We start from the raw sequence: 21,454 nt of genomic DNA on the forward strand, positions 1-21,454 counted from the left end.
TTTTTCAGCTTTTTTAAACCCACTTACCCAGATCTGTTTACAACTGGTGGTGTCCACACAGAGGTTGGAACCCGTTTTACTAGATCACTTTCTAAGATGATTTTAGTTAAGCCATTGAAATGTCTTACTAAAATCTCAGACCTAAAGCACCTACATGAAGTGATCAGATTTTCAAGTATTCTCAACATCCACCGCCTCCTGTTGAAAACAATGGTTGATGAGCATTTGAAAATCTGCCCATTCAAGTTCTAAGAGGACCCATCTAACTTCATTTTCACACTGTAGAATTCTTTGAATGTAGAACAGTCAATGAAGCCAGCAAACAAACAGAAGCAACAGGTCTCCTTTATCTTCATACTCTCTGGCAAGTCAAGTGTAAAAGTACAATTAGGGAGGCCCACAAAGAATTTGAAGAGCAACTAACAAAAAACTAACAGTATTTTTTTTTCCGGTACATCAGAAGCCTGCTAAACAATCAATGGTGCCATTGGACAATGAAGGTACTAAAGGAGCACTAAATGAAGACAAAACTGTTGCAGAAAAGCTAAATGAATTCTTTGCATCAGTCTTCACACTGAAAGATTCTTTCTGGGTGACACATCTGAGAAACTGTCCCAGATTGAGGTGTCAATCGAGGAGTTTTTGCAACAAACTGATAAACCAAACGATAATAAGTCACCAGGACCAGATGGTATTCACCCAAGAATTCCAAAGGAACTAAAATATGGAATTAAAAAAATGTACAACTGTGGTATATAACCTATTACTTAAATCAACTTTTGTACCAGATGACTGGATGATAGTTAATGTAATGTTGATTTTTAAAACACATGTTCCAGAGCTGATCCTGAGAATTACAGGCTGGTAAACCTAACCTCAGTCCCAGGAAAACTGGTTGAAACTTTGGTAAAGAACAGAATTATTAGACACATAGATGAACACAATACATTGGGGAAGAGTCAATATGGCTTTTGTAAAGGGAAATCATGCAGCATCAACAATCTGTTACAGTTCTTTGAGGGAATCAAAGAGCATGTGGACATAGTGTAGTGGGACTTTCAAAAAGCCTTTGAGAAGGTCCCATTCCAAAGGCTCTTAATCAAAGTAAGCAGTCCTGGATTAAGAGGGGAGGTCTTATCATTGATAAGTCACTAACCAGATAGGAAACAAATAGTAAACATCCATGGTCAGTATTCACAATGGAAAGCGATAAATAGCAAGGTCCCCCAAGAATCTGTGCTTGGACCTGTGTTGATGAACATATTCATAAATGATTTGGAAAAGGTGGTAAACAGTGAGGTGGCAAAGTTTGCAGTCAATAATAAATTACTCAAGATAGCTAAGTCCAAAGCTGACTGTGAAAAGTTACAAAGCAATCTAGCAAAATTGTGTGACTGTGCAACAAAATTGCAGATGAAATTCAAAGTAATGTGTGCACATTGGGAACGTTCATCCCAGCTATATATACAAAATGAAAAATCTTGGAGTCACTGTGGAGAGCTCTCTGAAAACATATGATCAATGAACAGCAGGAGTCAAAACAGCTAACAATGTTAGGATTGGAAAAGGGTCAGCAAAGGGCAACAAAAATGATTAGGGATAGGGAACAGCTACCATAGGAGAAGAGATTAAAGAAAGTGGACTGTCCTGCTTAGAAAACAAACAACTAAGGGGGGAGATGTGATGGAGGTCTATAAAATCATGAATGGAAATGGAGATAGTGAATAAGGAAGTTTTATTTAACCTTTCAGATAACACAAGGACCAGGGACCAAGAAAATTAACAGACGGCAGATTTAAAACAAACATAAGGATGTACTTCTTCATACTACACAAAGGCAACCTGTGAAGCTTGTTTCAGGGGGATGTTATAAAGACCAAACCTGTAACTGGGTTCAGAAAAGAATTAGATATGTTCATAGATGATATGTCCATCAATAGCTATTAGCCAAGATGGTCAGGGATGCAACCCCATACGCTGGGTGTCTCGAAACTGTGACAGCCAGAAGTTGGGACTGGATAAAAGGGAATGGATCACTCAGTAAATGCCCTGTTTTGTTCATTCCTTATGAAACATCTGACACCGGCCAGTCAAAAGACAGGATATGGTCTGACTTAGTGTGGCCATTTTTATGTTCTCATTAAGTAAAATATTGCTGCATTTTAAGACAAAAGACACAGTGACAATTAAAGTATTAAAACAGAATGTTAACGCATTCTGAAGAAATAGTTTTGGTTTTTAAGAAAAAAAAGTGTATGATAGAAAATGAATGTTCTGAGCCACTAAGCAGATAACACTATTTGTGGCACACTGTATTTAACCCAGCAGGTTACAGTTATAATCATTTCTTACTGACATTGCTGAAGAAAATTTCTCAGTGCAGTAAAAAAACACTGGATGACAGAGAGACTGCATGGGGTTTATTTTTCTAAGTTTGTCAAAGGTTTTTTTTTCTTTTCAACAAAACCTCAAGGGAATCACCAGGAGACCTGCAGAGAGTTAGCTTTATTCAGAACTATTTTTACTTTAATATTTAAAAAAAAAATCCAAAACTTATAGTACCTGCTGCACAGTCCATTGAGAAGAAAGAATCCCATTGACCTTAATGGGCACTGCATCAGGCACATAGTAGAGAAAAAAAGAACATTACCTAATCCAGAAATTCTTACAATGACACAGTTACTGATATTCATGTATCCCAAAAGAAGGCGAGAAATGTCATTTATATACTGAGCATATACTGGGCATGGGTTGTGTTTTGCTATATGTTTGTACAGCACCTAGCACAGTTTGTCCTGAATGGTAGTTGTGGCCTTCAGAAGCCACTGAAATACAAATCAATAAAAGTAATAAATAGAAATAGCACATAGGAAAAGTTAAATTAAATGTATTTTAAAATCTGTTCATTGTGTTTCTACACTTTGAATCAGGCATAGTAAGTGTTGGAGAGACAACATTTGATTATAGGGAGCTGAATTTTATCTCTGGTATAATTTTAATAGATAATCTGTTTATTGAGAGCTGTTTTCTGGCTGCCAGTCCAGGCAACAGCCCCAAGTTAATGGGAGCTGGAGCTACATCTTCAGCCTGAATTTTTCCATAATATGTTCACATTCATCTGAACATAAATCAGTAATCCACAAAGTACAATTTTATCAGGTTAGCCATTTTTCGTGATTTCAGAATATCTAACAGTAGGTTATGATGTCCTCAGATTTGTTAGGTACTGAAACTTAGTAAAAAAAAATATTGGGTATACTGTTTTTTATCTTTATTCTCTAGCTAGAAGATTAACAATACATAGTATTCAATAGAGTTCTGAAATTAAAACTACATGGATCGTTCTGTGATTAGTTACAAAAGACAACTTCTGTTTTCCAGCTGGATAAGCATAACCCTTACAATCAGTAACAGGGCTCCAAGACAACACTGGCACTGTGAATCTTTCAGGTAAGAGAGCAGATAAACAGGGCAAGGCAAATGTTAAAAGGCAGGGTTCTCGGAAACGCTCAGCATTGGCTCAACTCTGCTCCCGTTGAAGGTAATCGCATTGATATCAACGTCAGAGGTAGACCAATACTGAGCGCTTTTGAAAATCCCACCCAGAGAGCCTTTCTTTTTATGGGCCACGTCAGCTTTCCCCACAGCACTGTTTCTAGAAATAAGAATGCATTAGCTGGGTGAAGAGAGTAAATTTAATTTTTCTCTCATTACAGTCACACAAACGGATACTGGATAGATGCACAGTCCTAGTTGCAAAGAGCGCAATCAACTCATTGTCTGTCTCATTGCCTCTGGGAACTCCTCTCCACAGCTGCTTTAGATAGTGTCCTTGTTCATATATTTTATACTACTTCCAGTGCAGAGAGATTTGAGATTTGCTAGTTGTGACTGCTTGTATGTGAAGGCTTAAAATTAGCTTGATGTGAGCATTCTGGTACACCTCAGCCATTCAAACGCTTGCAGAAAATGAACACCTGAACAAAAAACGGTGAGAGCACCAATGAAGCCAATTTATTCACAACACTCAGGAAGTTCTCTTGTGGGGTTCACCCAGCTGTGCATTTATCCGTCTCAATGGGAATCTTGTCTACTGCAGGAGTGAAGGAGCCCAGAGGGAAAGAAAAAGGTAAGAAGAGGGATAGAATGGAGACAGAAATCTGCAAAGCAGGGAAAACAAAGCTGAAAGTGAAATGTGAGAGTCCAAAAATGTGAACTTGCATATAAATTCTATTTATAATTAGACTGAAAGTCCCACATGGTTTCAGTTCATTTCAAGGTTCAAACTGCAATTCCACTTATAAAAAATATAAATATATGGAGATATACCTATCATAGAACTGGGAGGGACCTTGAAAGGTTGAGTCCAGTCCCCTGCCTTCACTAGCAGGACCATGTACAGGACCTGACAGGTTTTTTAAAATTATTATTATCTTGCCTCAGATCCCTAAATGGACCCCTCGAGGACTGAACTCACAACCCTGGGTTTAGCAGGCCAATGCTCAAATCACTGAGCTATCCCTTGCCCCAGTGTTGGCATCTGGAAAAAATTAAGAGAATTCCACTTAACACTTTTACCTCTCATTAAAAATATCACCTTGAATGAAAGTGCCAATTGGTTATCAGCCTCAATGAACGTACACTGTAATATAGTGGCACCTGAGAAAAGAAAGTGTTTCTGTACATTGATACTGCAACAGCAGCAGATCCATGGTAAATGCTAGCGTAATCTGGATTCTGTTCATGTCAAGGTATTTTAAAGCCTAAATGGTATGTAATAAACAGGGCCGGTGCTTCCATTTAGGCGACTAGGCGGTCGCCTAGGGCATCAGGATTTGGGAGGGCGGCATTTTGCTGCTCTCTGCGGCAATTTGGCGTTGGGGGGGGGGGCCTTCCGCGCTCCAGGTCTTCGGCGGCAATTCTGCAGTGGGTCCTTCACTTGCTCCAGGACCCGCCACTCAAGTGCCGTGAAGACCAGGAGCACGGAAGGACACCCCCCCCGCCGCAGAATTGCTGCCGACCGGGAGCATGGAAGGACCCCGGCCTAGGGTACCAAAAACCCTGGCACTGCTCCTGGTAATAAATATGAAGAATCTCAAATAAGGGTTTAGTGTGAACACAGCATTGAAATTTCACTTTCCACTGCAAGTACTGTAGAGAAAGTTCGTACATCCTACAATATGGACCAATCCGTTACATAATGAACATGATAAAATTGTGGCAATCTATTCAGTTCCTGCTTTAGTTTTCCCTCTGACATTAAGTACCCCAATGAGATTTTGCCTGAACAGAGATGATTAGACCTCATAATAATAATTTCTTCTCAGTAACCGAGAGCCATTTTAAGTACAATATACAATCTCTTCCCAAACCACCAATTCTACCTCTACCCTATTTCTAACCAACCACTAATCTGATCTAAGCAATTCTAATCGTTCTCCCGGGTGCAGGGAGTGGTAGGAAATACCTTTGATTTGGCAATTATGCACCAAGCCTCGGTGCCACTGTATGCAGCAACCCAAATTCACTTGCTTCAGACTGCCATGTACTGGGAATACAAAAGAAATTATAACCCTAAAATGCTTGGGCTGGACCCATATTGGTATCTGTCCCACCTTGGCTGCTATGTAGCAGTGTTCGCAGGAGGGAGCCTTTCCTGATGCAACACAAGCCAGTGTTCGTGTTCCCATGCCCTTACGGGATGGATGGATATCATCATTTTCTAATAGTTGGCTAAAGAGGATCTAACCTGTAATACAATTTAAAACCAAGGGAAAATGTCTTTAAGTTTGTATGGCAGAAACCTGAGGTTTGTCTCTTTTAAATTAGTGACAAAACTCTCATTGACGTCAATGGGGGCAGGATTTCACCTCAATGTTTTGAGAGAGAAACATCATGATCTTTCCATCACCAGACATATGAGGTAGGCTAACGACTATGATGTCTGTCCATCACTGGCCACGAAGCACTAACATGCCTAGCAAACAGGAACCATCCACAGTGAATAAAAGAGAAGTTTGGGGAGAAATGGTAACCAAGTGCTATTTGAAAGGTCTGGTGAAAATGCAACTCCCTGGATTTGGGGTCTTCACCTGGTTGGTTGGTAGCACTGCATTGATGACATTTCTTTGACTGGGTCAAGTATGAAGGATTAAATGGGGCTGGTGAAAGGGGAGAATGGAGCAAGAAAGAATTGATATTCTTGCTAAAAACAGAACACAGGGCCTGGCTCTGATCCTCGTAACTCACAACAGGCACACTTAAAACCTCCTTTCAAGGAGCAGAGATATGCTGTCTGTGCTGCACAGTAACTTTCAAGTCAAAATCTAAGGTTGATCAATTATGCAAGACAAGTGGTATCACACATCAATGGAACAATATGAGACTCAGCAGCGAGCTCCGGTAAAGTAGCATTAAGGCTTTTCTGCCCTTTTATCTGTATTTAAATGTTAAATGAGTCAAAAATACCTGGACAGGTGGGCACAGTGACTTAGGGACTTTGAAGTACTGCGGTTTGTCAGACCTGATTCAACTGCTGCTATTTTGCCCATCCCTCAGTTCATGAGTCACATCCCAACATTACCCTTCAAATCAGCACCTTAGTCCTGCCTTTGGTAGTTGTAAGTTTCACTGTGATATGAGCATACAGAAAAGAAGCAGTCTCATATTGTTAAACATGGGGAAATAGATTTCTGTTTAGTTCAGCTACAAGACTATAACTAATTACCACCTAGGTGTTTTGTACAGCATGCATCTAAGCTGTTTCATTTTGCCTGATCTTGCCCTCCATCTTTGTACCTGTAGATATCTCTTTGGCCTCATGACCATACTACCTAAGCATCTCACAATCTTTATGTATTTTTCCTCACAATCCCCCTCAATAATCTCTCACTACTCTCCTATGTCATATTACAGAGCTGGAACTGAAGCACAGAGGAACTAAGTGAGTTCCCCAAGTTCTCACCGAAGTCTGTGGCAGAGCTGGGGACTGAACTCAGCTCTCTTGAATCACAGGGTAGTGCCCTAACCACTGAATCATCCCTTCCTCAGCCACCTCTGGACAGTGGAAACTCCACTTCCCTATCACTGTGGTGGACAAACCTGATCAGATAAGAACATTTTGCATTTATATAGTTTCTTTCCTCTCAAGGGCCTTAAAATGTTTCACCACGGTTGCTATTCTTACTGTAGTGATAGTATGCTCAGTTACTATGGTATCAGCACTATTATGAAAACCTAGGCCCCAATTCAGCTTAACTTTGACATCAATCTCATGACTCACATACTTATACACCTTGCTGAGTCAGGCTCCTGGATTTACAAATGATCATTCACTCTCTTAGATTGTGAGCTCTTCACACAGGCCGGGGCTTCGCAGGGATAGCCTAGCCACAGTGGGCCTATTTGAGGAGCTCACAATCTATGAGAAAGAATTAGGTCTGCAGACAGACAGTGCTTAGCACACTGTGGACACTACTGTAAAGCCAACAAACTGCAGCTCTTTGAGACAAGTTTTATTTTATCCATACTACAAATGAGTACGGTGCAGGGCTGAGAGCAAGTTACTTAGTACTAAAAATATACGTACTACATTCTACAGATATAACTAATCTAATAGAAGTCAATGGCATTACTCAAGCACTTAGCTCAGGCAAGGGCTTAAGTTGTTTGATGAACTGGTTCCCTGAAGTCACATAGAAGACACCAGCACAGGTACAAATAGAATCTAGAGTACCTGATACTTGTTCTAAACTTAAAAGTTAGGTTGAAAGAGCTATGTCAGTCACGTGTGAGAAAAATCCACACGCACCTCCCGTCAACATAGCTCTGTGGACCTAGCCTCCAGCACTGATACAGCTATGCTGATGGATGAATGCTTCCATTGACATAGCTGCTGTCATTCAGGAAGGTGGCATTTCTACAACAACAAAAAAAAAAAGACCCCTTCATCAGCCTGGGCTGCATCTGCACTACTGCTATGTTATCATAACTACACTGACATAGCTATGCCAGTATAGTCCTCATCATGTACACATACCCTTAGACATGTGGTTTAACTACTGGACTATATGGATCCCATTCAATCACCATTTTCTAGATAAAAGCCAGATTCAAAGAAGAATTCCAAGTTTACCTAATTGAAAAGATCCAGTGTTGTCAACTCTGATTTTTATCACCATTCCTGCACCATCTCATGATTTTCTTGAAATCTCAGTTCCTGGAAGCAGTTAATTAGGTCACAATCTTAGCTTTATATTTGAAGTTATGTTTCTAGCCCTCATGTTGCACTGAAAAGCTTGACAACTTAGGATATGTCTACATTACAAAATGAGGTCAATTTTGTAGAAGTCTATTTTGTACAGTTGATTGCATATGTCCACACTAAGTGCATTAAGTCAGTGAAGTGCGTCCTCCCTACAGTGGCTAGGATTGACTTATAGAGCGGTGCATTGTGGGAAGCTATCACACAGTTCCCGCAGTCTCCACCACCCTTTGTAATTCTGGGTTGAGCTCCCAATGCCTGATGGGGCAAAAACATTGTCGCGGGTGGTTTGGGGTACATTTCTTCAGTCGCCTCTCCCTCTGTGAAAGCAACGGTGGACAATCATTTTGTGCCAGACACCAGGGCAATTAGAAGAGCACAGCAAGGTGCGCTGCACATCAGAGAGGCTTTGAAAACCAGTTTCATGACTAGCCAGACTTTGCTGTGACAGTTGAGTGTGTTTCTCTTTGATGCAAACCCGCCCTCTTTGTTGATTTTAATTCCCTGTAAGCCAACCACCCTCCCCACTTCAAAATAAAGTAACTATTGTTTTGAAACCATGCATTCTTTCTTTATTAATTAAAAAAATTATGAGAGAATAGACAAGATAGCCCAGGTGGGGTGGGGGAGGAAGAACGGATAAGGCCACATTGCTTATTGGAGCTACACTAAAAATCAAACTGTTTGAATGACAGTCTTCTGTTGCTTGGGCCATCCTCTGGAGTGGAGTAGCTGGGTGCCCAGAGCCTCCCCCCGGCATTCCTGGGCATCTGGGTGAGGATGGAACATGGGGAGGAGGGGAGGCGGTTATTATACAGTGGATGAAGCAGTGGTCTGGGCTCTTGTTGGCTTTCCTGCAGCTCCAACAGATGCTTCATCATGTCTGTCTGCTCTCCCATTAGCATCAGCATCACATCCTGCCTCCACTCTTCGTACTCACTTAATTCTTTCCTGGCCTCTGCCACTGAATGCATCCATTCGGCTGTGACCTATCAGTGCAGGAGGACTGAATGAGCTCAGAAATCATCTCATCACGAGTGCGTTTTTCTCCACCTTCTAATCTGCAATAACCTCAAGGACGGACATGATGGGGGAGCATAGAAACATTCTACGCTCTACAGTTGTGGGGGGGACTCTACGATTCTGAGTTTGCCACACTGACGAAACAGGAAATGAAATTCAAAAATTCCTGGCGCTTTTACTAGTGCATCAGAGTTCAAAGTGCTGTCCAGAGTGGTCACAATGGAGCCGGAAGCCAATACCGTTGATTTGTGTGCGCATTACCCCAAATTCAACTCAGCAGAGTCGATTTTAGCATTACTCCCCTCACCAGGGAGGAGTACAGAAGTAAATTTTAAGAGTCCTTTAGGTCAATGGAACAGGGTTGGTTGTGTGGACACGGCTAAATTCGACCTAACCTTGTACTGTAGAGCAGGCCTTAGAGATGTAAAAACCAGAAGGTGAATGCAGTGTTGATGTCCTTCCACAATTTTTCTTCTTTGTGTTGGCATAAATGTCAGAGCTGTTTTGTTCTAGTGACACAGGAATAAAATGTGGAGCTGCCCAACCTCAGGGGGCCTAAAATTTGCCTTCTTTTCCAGGAACGGAAACATGTGGGTTAAATGGCTTAAATGAGGGGCTAAATAATCTCATGCACCTGGTAGGCTTACTTTGCTTTGGTTTAGGAGTAGGGCTGTCAAGTGATTAAAAAAAATTAATCACACAATTAAAAAACCTGCAATTAATTGCATGATTAATCGCACTATTAAACAATAATTGAATTTTATTTATTTACATATTTTTGGATGTTTTCCATATTTTCAAATATATTGATTTCAATTACAACACAGAATACAAAGTGCACAGGGCTCACTTTCTATTAATGTTTATCACATTGCCTGCCAGCAGGTGTAAGATGCTCAGGCTGCTAGCCAGACATGCAAGTAAAATCAGTTCTCTTTCCTTTTGAAAGTGGTAAGTGGCAATTCTTGCCTGTACAGGATTAGGCCGTTAAATGTTTAGTTGGCATTTCAAAAGTGCTCAGTGTTGACCAAACTCTGCTCCCACGGAAATAAATTGTCAAACTTCTGCTACCTTCAAAAGGGCATATGCAGAAGGCTTTTGAAAATCCCACCCAGTATTTTCTCCAGGAAAATTTTCCTCTTACAGCCGCACAAGGATCCCTCATCTGATGTTCTGCTCTACCTACCTGCTACACTACTCTAATCCCAAGGGTTAGTCTTTCCCCTCAAATTTAAGGAAATCCAGCCTACTTGTGCCAGGGTCAAACATACATGATCCACAAGACCACCACATCAGAGCTTTGAATTTTGAGTAGCTGGACATGATTTACCCACACATAGCACCAAAGTCCATGGGAACCATGTATGGCCAAATCTCAATATTCTTACAATCCAGCAATGGATAGGGCTGAAAATTCAGACTATCCAAGATCATCTAACTAGCCCATAAATCCAATAAATAGAAGATTCCAACTTGAAATGCAATAAAAATCAGCCCAGGCACAGCGTGTGCCATTAGGCTATTAGAAGAAGTTTTTAAAAGATTGAAGAAAGGGTTTGAAACACGAAGCCATAAACTCCACTAGTATGTCATACTTCTGTATTACCATAAAACCTGAAGCAAGTCTTGTCTCACCACTAGAAGGTAGATTAGCTTTTGTATAGAAAGGTAAATACAAATGAGGCAAAAGCCTTGCTCCTACAAGAGAATTTTACAAAGCATCCCAAAAGTGAAAACATTAGTTTAGATGAATAGAAGACAAAGGCACCTGCATCTGGATGCGTTTTCACCATCAATTAAACTCACTTTTCAGGTGTCAGATGTGTATCTTGATTCATCATGAAAACATGGCTTTGCCAAATCTGAGCCAGTTTTTCCAAATGTGGGCAATTTAACATCAAATCCTAATCTCACTGGACTACAGGTGGGTTAAAAAAAAATCAAATATGGAGTATATAAAATAAAGGAAGAGACAGGAAGAACAGAATCTCTCTAACACAAGAAACAAGGGAACAATCAATGAAATTAAAAGGATGCAAATTCAAAACTAATAAATCATTCCCCAACCCCCCCACACAGGGTATAATTAGACTGTGGAACTCACGGCCACAGGGATGTCAATGAGATTATCCCACATACTGTGGGGTTCTTACACCTTCCTCTGAAACATTGTGTGCTGGTATTGTTAGAGAAAGGATATGGGATTAGCTGGATCTCAGGTCTAATCCAGTAGGGTAATTCCTATGCTCCTAAAACATAAAAATCCATATTGCAAATACCCATGAGGTCCTCAGTTTGGACACTTGCGGCCCCTGTCTTTGAAAACTAGCCCCACAACGTTCAAAGTCATATTCCAACAGTGATGTTGTACTCCCTCTCCCACAATGCTGTTGTCCAGCTTTGTCACAGGTGTTCATGCAGTAATAAATAGGTTATTTCCTATTGGCATTATCTATGCAGGGCCTGACATGGTTCCATCCCCGCAACATTTACAAACAGAAATGTATTTCCTGGAATGAGAAAAAGGGGGAAGGAACAAGACCCAAAACCTCGTTCAGTTATGGTTCTATGCAGTGTCTCAAACAGGCTTCTTAGGATACATGCTGGACCATATCTCATTAGAACATACTTCAATCAAGCTCTCACTTCTCTTGTCTTAATTCCAAAGATCCTCAGGAAAAACATAACAAAAGCAAACCAAACATGCAAAAGAATAACTGAGCTCCAGCTCCAACAATTACAAACATATTTAGACTATTCAAGCTGAAGAGTTCTGCCACCTGTACCCACTCAGGGTCTGTCACATTTTGAGAAGGGTGAAATAGATTTTGAAGATGCTAATCCATTCCTGGCATTATAGACGTTAAGTCTTCCAAGGAGTGTCACAAATTCACACAATGCTCCTTTTTCATTTGGGTTTCTAATTGAGCTGAAAAGGTTTGAAAAATAAGTCATCAGCATCTAGCCAGATAATTCCCTAGCTACTACATAGCCACAGATGCTGAAGAGCACAAAATATTCCAGCTGAGACTGCCTTCGAATTACACTCCAACTTTTTCTCCCGATTAGCTCCTTTCTGATAGTATAACATAGCAGAGCTTTGTATATTTCTTACTTTACTAATGTCTGGTCAATATCACAGCCCATTTGAAGACCCTTTAACACAAATACAGATAATATGGAATTAGGGGCTGACCCAAAGCTCACTCAAGTCAACAGGAGTTTTTACATGACTTCAATCAGCTTTGGATCAAGGAAAAGTCCTACCTTTTTTTGCAGCAGAATATGACTACAGGGAACCAAAAATTGGTGGCCACATATATGTGTGTAGGTTTAGGTATATATATTACATGTGCCCAGATGCAAGTCTTGAACTACTGATCTATTTCAAATTGGAATCTAATTTCCTTAGCTAAATACATGAAAAGATTCAAAAAAGTGATGTGAGACCAAACTGCCTTCTAAACGCTCCCGAAAATCCCATTTCAACTTGTCTGTGGGTTTAATGGAAAATGGGTTGAGTTTTGGTGTCTTCCCACGAGGTGTCACTGGTTATTTCTTACACTGATGAAGCTCCATTGTGCTTAGTGTGTCAATATATGGATTTTTAACTGTGAAGTACCTCCCCTCCAGCTTTCTTTCAGTAAAGAGGTTCCAGCCCAGTTTCTAATTTGCAGCATAACTGATCTTAGTGACCTATTTAAAGAGCTGCAGCTTCCATTCTGTGAGGCCTTTTGCTTCTTGAAATCCTGATTATTTTTTTCAACTTGAATAAGAAATGCCTCCATGCGTGTTTTTTAATGTAAAGCTTCTCTCAAAGCCTCCATCTTACAGTATTAATGGAGGCACAGCACTATTGGTTTCCTCTCTTCACAGAAATGATCATGGTGGATTGATAAGGAGAAAAGTCTTCCTCCGATACTTGAGCCTGGTCTTTTATCTGTTTCACACAAAGAACCCTGTTGGAGTCCAAGAGTGATTTGCCAGCAATAGAACTTCTGGGCAGTGAGAACTGTTTGCTGTCCCAAGATATGGAAGAAAAGTGTTTTCAGAATTAAAAAAAATTTATGGAAGAAAAAATAAATTTCAAAGCAAATATGCCAAATGATTCACAATTTGCTAATATAAAAGTTCTTGCAAAATGTGCAAAAGTTAACAGAATTTTTTCATACAGCTGTAAATGGGTATCCACTATTGTATACATGATACAATTAAGTGGCAAAATACTACAGTACATTAACACAAAGTTACAGTCGTCCCCTTGCAGAATGCTGAGTTGAACAAAACTCAGATTTCTGAAAACCAAGAAATGCACAGTTAAGGTTGCCCGAAAATCAACACTAATGCTGCCCTCTTTCATCAATGCCCTAATATGTCTGAGAAACACACATGCCTTTATGCTGCAAACTCCACAGTTGCTGAAATGTACAGGCTTTTCATCTCCTTTTACAACCCACTCACTCTCAACCACAGTTTTCCATCTAACACTATTAAAAAGACCAAAATAGAAGTTGCCCATAGCACCTTCCTTCTATTCTCCTAGAGCTGGCACCTGTCCTCATCCCTGCCTCCACCCCCACAGCTCTAACTCCTCTCCCTCTCCCCCTGTTCACCCTCCCCCCACAGTCCTGTTTCCAGCTCCTCCCCACTAATATAATAAAAATGTTGGCCAGATCAGCTGCAGATTGTTCTTATGTATTCACAGTAAACCTCCCCATACAACATGTTATATTGTAACAGACAACTTATAGCAAGCTACTTGAGTTATTAAGCCTTTATTGCACAGGTGTGCAATAGTTTGGACTAGAAACATCAGTGGTAGAGTATTCACCATGGGCAATGGTGTCTTCACATTCTCTCAAACTACTCTTGCAGGCATCAAGTGGCTGCACAGAAAACCTCTCCATTTTTGTTTGTTTTTTTTTTTAAGAAGTTCATGGGCACTGTAATCCTTCCACAGTGAACATCTATGCAAGTGAAGAAACTAACGTGTTCTTAAATACCATTCTCAGCTTGGGTTCCCCAAAGACTTAGAGGGTGCCAGGATGTATCTTGGGTAATAATTGACCAACTGAGTCCATTTTGACCTACATCACTGCAATAGTTTGATGACTAGAAATGTTCTGAAAAAAAACCAAACACTATTTTGTGGAGGCTTAGATTTCCGGAACCCCTGGCTTCAATGACCCTAAATTTGGGTCACTAACCTTCCTCTGGTCTCCCACAAGGCATAGCAAATTTCAAGAAAATCCATGCTGTACCACTAAAATATACATAGGATTTGTATAAGGAACCAATCCTGCAAAACCTGTATGCTTAACTTGACTACTGCCATTGAAATCAAGGCAACTACTTGCTGTTGTCAAGATAAGCATGTGTATAAGAGTTCACAGATTGGGGCCTAAAATCAAAAACTGCCGGGAAGAGTATCTTTTTGCAGCAGGAAGTTTGGCGCATCCTTTTTCTGAGACCCAAAGCAGAGACTGGACTATATTTTGATTTTGTAAAACCTCAGGCCACATTCCATAAATTTTCCCCCAGTCATGGTTCCCATTGACTTCAGTAAGAACTCTGCATGCAGTCGCTTTTCAGGACTAAGCCCCTCCTCAGTCAAGTTTTACTGTTGGAAAACTAAAGCCTGTGGCTGTTTTGGATCCTAGCTCCATTTTACTATAGATTTTTGAGGGTTAACCTCTGAGCTTGGCCCATCTCCAATTAAAGAAGTTCTGATTGCACAGTAGCTAGTTTCATTATGAGCAGCCAAAGTTCTTCCAGACATCTCAGCACCTTATTAATTCAACACTTCCACTTTTTTACTAACTTCCCTTGTGTTTTTGTTATCTCTGCTGTTAGAAGGAAGCACCATGTGGTAGCATGATATAAAGGGAAAGGTGACCCGGCTATCTGTAAAATAAATACAGAATAATGGAAGGGTACTTTTAAAAAATTCTCATGCTGAAGTGGACTCTTACACCAAATATGCAGGTTACTATAAAGCACATCTAAGTCACAGCATTTCAGGATCTTGGGAGGAAAGCCATTGTAATCTATTTCTCTGGATGTACACAGCTGATGATATAAACTGGTTTTATGGAATTACTAAAACAGCTGCAGGGAAGAGATAAAGACATTTTATCATTTTAATTTGGTATCACCTACGCCTAAACATAGTGTGACAGAACTATATGGGTTTATTGGAAGTAATCAGTCATCAGCTATGACCATATTTACCAAGGCTGTTACACTAATAGACATTTGTACAGGATCTAGCTTGGAAGGGGAAAGACAGGCTTCATTTACTGCTGAAAAACTCTTAGGCTAACATGAATGTACAAAAGAAAACATTATTTTAACTGGCTATATAGATAGATAAATAGATAGATACTTAAATATATGTATATATATTTCAGTTTTAATCTGCCCCCATTCAGTACTGTATGATTTAAACATGGCAGATTATTCACTTGAATCTGTCATCAATAGCCTCATCATAATTAACCTACTTGTATCCTAGAAGTTCTCGTTATTGAAATACAGCCATAATTTTACTTAGCACATTACGAATGTTTCATATTTTCTCATAGAAAGCATTGCAAATGGCAATGAAACTATTTGGAATCCATTTATTTAACCTTGTCATTATCTGCTATATACAAGGCAGCCCCCTGGTATATGCAGACGAAGGGAAATATCCTTCAAACTGCCATGTAACTTTACTAGACTAAGTAGCTCTATTACATAAGTGTTTGAATAATCTAGACTTAATCTTTATGGGTTTAATCATGAGCCCAGCTATACACTTGTAATGGCCAGTAAGGTGGTAAAGGGCCCCTTCTACTCCCCTGCATGGGGTACCCCCGTCACTGGAGGCTGCACAGGGAGGGAAAGCATTCCTCTTGCATGCAGGTGGGAAAGCAATGGGTGGACCTTTGGCCTATGCACAGGAGCTAGCAGGAAAGAGGACTTTCCTGCAACTGCCAAACTGCCATGCTCAAACGTTGCAGCACATTTTGGAAGTCACTGGCACAGTGGGAACGCAGGCAAGTAGGTCTGTCCTCAAGACTTTCAGGTGTCCAACCGTTGCCCTTTTAAGTAAGTGGGGGATCTAGATATGAATTCCTTGTGACCTGGTATCCAGCTCCATGGTTACCCTGCCTTCACTGCACTTACTGCCAGCAGAGACCAGACGCCTAAGCACACCTCCCATACTACAGCATCCCTGTTTGATACCACACCACTGTTTTATGGAAGCCTATTTTATTCTAATTAAAAAGGCATTACATGAAAAAAAAACAAGAAAAAAACCCTATACTCTGCAATAAGATCACCCAAAAATCACCCACCTCACTCAATGGCTAGGCTGGAGCAGTTTTTCGGTCACAAAGTTTGGTTCACAAAGTTTTATCACAGATTTCACTCAGAAACAATAACACTCATACGAATGGCCGGATCGGGTCAACTAAAGGTCCATCTACCCAGTATATCTGTATGCTGACGAGGCCAATGCCAGGTGCCCCAGAGGATGAAGTGAACATGCAATGATCAAAGTGATCTATCTCTGCCATCCATCTCCAGCCTCTGATGAACAAGGCCAGAACACCATTCCACCCATCCTGCCTAATAGCCACCCTTTTAAACACTGTGGATAGTCCAGCTTCACACGACCTCGCTCAAGTAAAGGAGTTCCACATGTGGACGTGGCTGTGTGAAGAAGAACTTCCTTTATGTTTTAAGCGCTACCTATTAATTTCATTGTGACCCTAGTTTCTTGTATTATAGAATAGAAAGTAAATAACTTTTCATTATCCACTTTCCCACACACCATATTTGATATACCTCTATCAACTCCCCTTAGTCCCTCGTTCCAACTGATCTCCCTTAATCTTTCTCATATGACCCCTCCAAACCCTAATCATTTTAGTTGCCCTTTCGAACCTTTCTAGTTCTAAATATTTTTAGGTGAGGAGACCACATCTGTAAGCACAGTATCAGATGTGGCGACCCATGATTAGATAACACACACACACAGCTTTTCTTCCTGTGTTAAAGTTAAGCCTTATAAACACAGAAATTACGTATTCCAATAGACTCCTCAGTCTATGCTAGCGTCTTGCCAGGGCATCTATGTAAATGCAGTGCAAGGCTCCAAGGGCTGAATAAAACTAGAGATTCATGGTGGAATTTTCAAGGGAACCAAGAGAATTAGGTCCCCAAAGCCCTTTTAAAATTAATGCAAATTGAGTATCTAATTCATATGGGCCCCTTGAAATTCCCACCCATAATCCTTATTTAGTACTTTAATACTTCATTTCAAAGAATGACATTCTATTCCGGTTTAACAAAAATTCAGGAACAAGGGGCCAATTTCTGTCCTCATTTATATCTGAGCAAGAGCCATTGAACAACTGCAGGTCTATGCCGAAAACCAGAGTTGCGTAAAGATGAGTTCCTCTGTGGCTTTTTCAGAGCTCACAAGAGGGTACTATAGTTTTGAAGCAAAGATCATCACATGATGGCATGCGCAGCTGTAAAGATAAACAGTACAAGCTTGCTCTGGTCCCACTGTTAGGCAGAAGTTCTTCAAGCCCAGGCTTTTAGTACCTGAAAAGGGTGTAGATAAATTTAAGATAAACCATCCAAAGGATAGGTGGAGCCATACGTCACCCCCTACTGCATCTCATGTGGAGGGAGGCCCTTGAGTCCGGCTTTGGAAATCCATGCTAGTCAGGATTTTCCTCCTTACACATCTTAAATATATTTTCACACAAGCATCAATTTCAAGATTAAAAGCAGATCAAAATGGTGTGAAGATTCACATTTGGGCATAATTTCTCCCCACCTTCCCACCCACACACAGAGACTTAGCAAGAGAGAGGAAGGGCAGATAATTAACTAAAACAAGAACCAAGCTCTTATGTAGGGTGCAAACCTCAGTACTGATGTGCAAATGTTTGTTAATAAAATTATTATAATTTATCTAATGTTAGATTAGTACAAACTTTCTTCCACCTTTACTGAATTTTAGGAAATATCTGCAATTCTTTTCATGCACATAATATTTGGAGAATGGCAACTCACATGTTTATGTTTTGGGTTACTTACATGGTTATATAAAAATTTCAAGCTAAGAAAGTTCCTTGGAAGTCCCTGTTTTCGTCCCTGTGACAGATTCTCAAAGCATCAAACAAGATTACATGTCCTCAGTAGTAAGACCTCCATATATGTTTACACAAGCTCTGAAATGCAGCTTTACTACTTCTATTTTGCTTTAACATACTATATTACTGCCTTTTACACTATGTTTTAAAAGATTTATATCAAGTACAAACCACAACAACTAACATGCATTTACAACATATGATAGGCACCTTTGATTCCAAGTTTTCAATGCCATAAAGGGTAGATTGTGTACAAAAATGTAAAGCTATTCTATATCCAAGAAGTGCTGTGTTATCAGAAGCTAAAACATGCAAGTGGGCTGCTTTCACTCCTGTCCTCATAGATGAAAAACCTCACTTCAAACCCACACAAAGGATTTTTAAAGACATTCTTGTTGCAAATTTTCATTTTCATTCATTTAAATTTAAGGAAAATATGTGTAGCTGGGAAATGTTTTGGCATGTTTAACCCCATGTTTCCGCTTAAAGGTCAAAACCTTTGTTTATTCCTTAAATGCTTATGAGGGCTTAAGTTTTTTTGAGACATATATTTACAAATATTTTGCATTTAAATGAAAGCTTTGTATGATAACTACCTAATACCATTGTGACATGAATGGTGAGGTGTTTTCTATACAAATATAGCAAGGTCATGTGATGCTGTTACAAAAGAAGTCATTTGAGTATAGAATGTTTATAATAGAGACACTATGGCAATGCTTAAGCAACTTCTTACCAAACCCAGGATAAGAAGAATTTCTCTAAAGATTGATAAAAAGAAGACAAACCTTCTTTGATGACCATGTAAATTTAAACACTTCATGAGAATTATTTAAGTCTAGAAAAACTATTTTGAGAGCTGAACTCGATTTATATAGGAAATAACGGTTGGACTCATTTGAAACAGAATTTCAGTTTCTGATGAAACTAAAAGGTTCTCAGAAAACGGACTGAATAAAAGAAAAAAAAATCTCATCTCAAAGCCAAAGACAGTGCTGCAATACACATAATAATGAAGATCAAGTTTTCCAGAAGCAGTTGGTCAAGGGGAAAGAAACAAGCCTGAAATTAAAATATTAATTCAGTGTAAATCAGGCTAAGTAGACTCATCCCATTGACTACATTTTTAGGGGTACTCAAACTGGGGGTCTTTCTTCATGGTACTTAAGAGGTAGTTGCATAAAAGGTGTCTTTGCTGCGGTGCCTCACGGGAGACATAGTCTGACTAGGGAACTTATTCCCTCAAGATGAATAGTTTCCTCACTCCCTTAACTACAACTTACATGAGGCACAACACCACAATTATCATGGAAAAATATCCTGATTCAAAAATAAAATGCCTGAAAAAACAATTAAATACTTTAATTTTGGTGCAAAAACATTGTTTTGACAAAAAAATTTTGACCAGTCCTAAATCACAGTCATTTTCCATTCCCCTTTATTCAACTTACATCAATATTTGGGTACGACCAGATGGATTTTTTAGCTAAAAAGGATCCAAACTCACACCAAACATAAGCAAAGCCTTTCTTCATATTTGGAGAAAATTTCCCAACCCCTAACATCTTCCATTTCCACATGCCTCCTCAAATCCAGCTACCACCAGGATCAGAAGCAAAAGTGCACTAATAACTCTTCTATGTGCTTGTTCTATTCCCAAGCACTAGGTACCTCAGGAGGCAGTCTTTTTTTCTTGAGACTTTTAGTCCAGTTTTGCAGATCCAAGAGCTTTTGATAATGTCACTGGGATAAGAGTCAGACAAGTCTCCAAGTTCTGGGGCATTTCTGAACTGAATTTGAAGTTTGTACTTCATTACTTATAAACATGGGTTTTATTTATTTATTTAGAAAAACAGTCACCCTTACCAGACAGGTTATACAGAGTTCTGGCAGCTGTAACTGCAAGCTTGCTGCAGTCATTAGCTACAAGAGGACATGAAACAAAGAATTCTGAAAACTACGCAGCCAAGAGACTTAAGTGATATAGCAAAATGAGATGGCAAGATTGAAGTACTTCTTAAATGGAAGGCATCACTTCTAAAAGGTTAAAATGTTTCTTTTTAACTTGAGAATTAAGTGCAATATCGTCAGTGTCTGTAAACTACCCAAGCTTCAGTTAGATTAATGTTTGAAGCTTCACTGCGTGTCTCTTAAAGTCAATGGGACTATATTGATTTGCACCAGCTAAGGATCTGGGCCCAAAGTACTTTTCAAAAATATTCCTTCCCCTTGTTATATATTTTGTATCATCATGCAAGGACCCTTTGATAGTGGATTTGTTTATTTTGAATCAATGACCAGCCTTCAAAGCCTTAAGTGCAGAATCCAGTCCCTTTTGCGTTAGTCAGTTAATTAGCCAAATCTCTAAGAAGCACTGGGATGTGTGTTACACAAAACCATTTCATAAAAAATATCATCTCTTTTTTTTCTTCAGAGTTTCACTGCCTGCTAGAATGTGGAGCAGATTATTAAATGCAGAGATTTGGAAGCTACTTTGAAGAACATCAGAGCAGTTACAATGATCAAAGGCAGGAGTATGAATGGAGGGGTGGGAGGGAAGAGATAGTTGAGGTGAAGGAAGTAGAAAGCTGCTATAAAGCAAAAGAAATAAGGGTATAGAAATCGTGGTAATAGTGATAAACAGTAGAAGGAAGAGATAAAAGTACACCATACAGAACACAGGCATGGGAATGCACAGATATGGTGAGTGTCAAAGGAGAAAAGATTAGGACAGTAAAAGGCAAAACATTCTGCTGAAAAGATCCACTACTACTCTCTTTGTAGGAGTCCACATTTGAGGTGGAAAACTGAATTATACAGAAAAACAAGAATGTCGCAGTGTACACAGCAGGCCTTTTGAGACAAACATTTCATCTTCTCCTGTATGCTGTACCTTGCTGAGCACACTCACATGGTGTTCAAATTATAAACAGCCCCCAAATTAAGACAATTAACAGAAGCATTCACACATGGAAGACAGTGACAAACAAGCAAGGGGGGAGGGGGAGGA

This window comes from Chelonoidis abingdonii, chromosome 6 (genome assembly GCF_003597395.2).
Source record: "Chelonoidis abingdonii isolate Lonesome George chromosome 6, CheloAbing_2.0, whole genome shotgun sequence".
Taxonomy (NCBI): Eukaryota; Metazoa; Chordata; order Testudines; family Testudinidae; genus Chelonoidis; species Chelonoidis abingdonii.